This window comes from Mercurialis annua, linkage group LG5 (genome assembly GCF_937616625.2).
Source record: "Mercurialis annua linkage group LG5, ddMerAnnu1.2, whole genome shotgun sequence".
NCBI classification, from domain to species: domain Eukaryota; kingdom Viridiplantae; phylum Streptophyta; class Magnoliopsida; order Malpighiales; family Euphorbiaceae; genus Mercurialis; species Mercurialis annua.
Genome location: NC_065574.1, coordinates 6,099,554 through 6,102,515, shown reverse-complemented (window position 1 = coordinate 6,102,515; position 2,962 = coordinate 6,099,554). Strand labels below are relative to the sequence as shown.

Genomic DNA, 2,962 nt, shown 5'->3' with positions numbered 1-2,962 from the left:
GTCTTTTTATGGACGTAATTCTAAAAAATACCATCATTTTGATTAGTACTTTCTTGTCTAAAAGTACCATATATATAAGTACAAATTAAATAGTTAAAAGACAACTTGAACATAATATATTTATTAAAGACTAATTAAATAAAAATTAATAATACAAATACTTCAAAATGAGTTTAGCTTTTGAGTACTTTTTGAGAGTCTTGCTAGTTAGGTCATATGCATCAAAATTATATAAACCCCAATAAGACTTGCGAAAACAAACATGAAAATGCGACATAACATTAAAATTAAATACAAAATTTATATTAATTTTATAAAGTAATTAAATTTATTCTAACGAACAAATAGAAGGTTATATCTTCTATTTCTTTCTTTAATCTTCATAGCCAACCTTAACAAACAAACGTAAGGTCGTATTTTCTATATCTTTCTTCAATCTTCATAGCCAAATTTAGCATGGTCGTCCGAGCCGAGGATTATTCACAAAACTATATATATAACAGAGCTCAAAATTTAGTGAATCTTATGTATCGATCATTACTTAATGAATTTTCAAAAAAAAAAACAAATTGTCAACAAAAAAACAAATTTCAAATATAAATTTTTAGTTAAAAAGTAGAAGCTTACTTTCTATTGGTAATGTGTTCAAGTCCTGAAGGTATAGGTCCACAAAGATCATTGTTCGACAAATCTCTGTAATTTAAAAGAAAATTAATCAAAAATATATACATTAAGTTACTATTACAGCCCCTAATTGAACCTTTCAAAATTACAATTGTAATAATAGTACAGTTATTTAATATATTAATAAGATACAAATTGAGTAATTTCTTATATTAATAAACATAATTATTTAATTATAATAATTATACTATTAATTAAATACAAAAAAGTCAAAAAAAACATTCGACTTTTTATAAATTTATCCAATCTTGCAAAAGTTGTAAATATATCCCAACTTGATCAATTCGCTAAAAAAATCTATCCAATTTTACAAATTTGATCTAATTTAGCTGAAAATTTAATGTTTTTTTTTAAATTTGATAAAAAAAATGCCGATTGAATTACCACAAGATAAATCGATTTTAAAAAATATTAAATCAATTTCAGAAAATTAAATAGATTTCTAGTAAATTGGCCAAACTTAGATAAACTTATAACTTTTGAGATGGGTTTTCCAAGTGTCAAAGAAGTTTAATCTTTTAACATTTTTTAGCCAAAAAATTTATACATATTTTTACACATTAGCATGGTTAAACTTGATTGATTTGTTTTTAAGTTGATTGACCAGTTGATGATCCAAATTTTAGTAGACTCGAATAAGCTGGTTTATTTTTCATGTCTTCGTTCTACTATTATTTGTTCTAATTTTTCATTTTTAGAATTAATAAAAAAACACTTTTTTTAGTGTTTTTAGAAAAATGGATTTAGAAAAACACATACAGCACACTGAGACTTGTCATAGTAGCAATTTCAGAAGGAATGGGTCCAGTCAATCGGTTGTTATTTAGTCGCCTGTAGAAATAGAAACAGTAGTCAGTAGCAATTGCAAAAATACAATTCATTTATTGCCCGTGTTAATACAAACACGACACAAAAATTAAACCAACTATACATATCAACAAATTTTATTTAGTAAATCGAATATGAATCATAAAAATACATTTTGTTTAGTTTATTTATATAAATTGATTGAATATAGATGGTATTGACAAAGTCATATCACAAACATGATATAAACACGTGTAAATCAGTAAATCTGTGATATAATAAATTTTAAGTCGCATCATAAACATATATATGACCCAAACATTTTAAACCTTAATCATAACCCGTTACTTCTTTCATGTTAAGCAAATTGTATTCACGTGATTTATTTTAACACCTCTAATGAAACATATGCTACTAAATATCAAGATAACTATTTTCATGCGGTCGAAGTTATGATTAAAAACTAAAATCGGATAGATAAACTTACAAGAATACGAGCGATTTCAGTTTTCCCAAGGTAGGAGGAATGGTCCCAGAAATGCTATTCTCGGACAAATCCATGCTTTTTAGGCTTTTCAAATCACCAAACTCGGCAGGAATAGTTCCGTCAATACTGTTCCCAAATATGCTCCTGCATCAAATAAATACGTCATTTTTTTTCTTCTAAAAACACTCAAAAATAAGATGAATTAAATATGAAAATAATTGAGAAGATTATGACATACAAAGACTCTAAACTTTGTAGAGTATTAAGATTGGGTACTTAGATGACCGCTCAGCTTGTTTCTCGCCAAGTCTCTGTTCATCAAAGCATCAAAAACAAAAACTGATCCTATTAATATCGTAAAAATATTATAATTGTTTTTAAAATATTATAATAATTTTAAAAATACTATTCTTTTTGAGTAAAATTAAATTAGTAAAATAAAAGGTTATAATACATACACTCGAGTAACTTGATTCCCGGGATTGCAGGTGACATGAAACCAAGTGCAGGGATCGACTAGAGACGGATCCCAGCTTGCTAGAACATTAGTAGGATCCGTGAGGCTATCCTTCAGAACTATCAATGCATCTCCTTCAGCATTCCCATGCCCTGATGGAACTAATGATAGCATTATTGCTGCACAAAACATAAATGTATTACTCATAATTGATGCCATTTTTGCCTACTGAAATTGAATGAATTAGAAATTTTGTGGCTTGGTCTCTGAATTTATACTTGAGATTGTGCATTCCAATATTAGTAGATGTTAAGCTGATGATATACGGTCATTACTCATTTGGATTATTTCTGCAATTGTTTGATTTTGTTTCCTATTGATTATGTGTTAAATTTAGATATTGCCTAATTACTAGTATTGAGCTTTTAAGGAATTTTATAAAAACCAGTTTCCTATTACGTGCTATGTACGTAACTCGTAATGTGACTCGTTAAATTATATTAATTAAGTTTATTATAACTATACTA

General features: G+C 26.9%; 1 pseudogene; it reads right to left on the bottom strand.

Annotated features, from left to right (window-relative positions):
- Window positions 1-409: 409 nt before the first annotated feature.
- On the bottom strand, window positions 410-2,663 carry LOC126680173 (leucine-rich repeat protein 1-like; annotated as a pseudogene).
- Window positions 2,664-2,962: the final 299 nt, after the last annotated feature.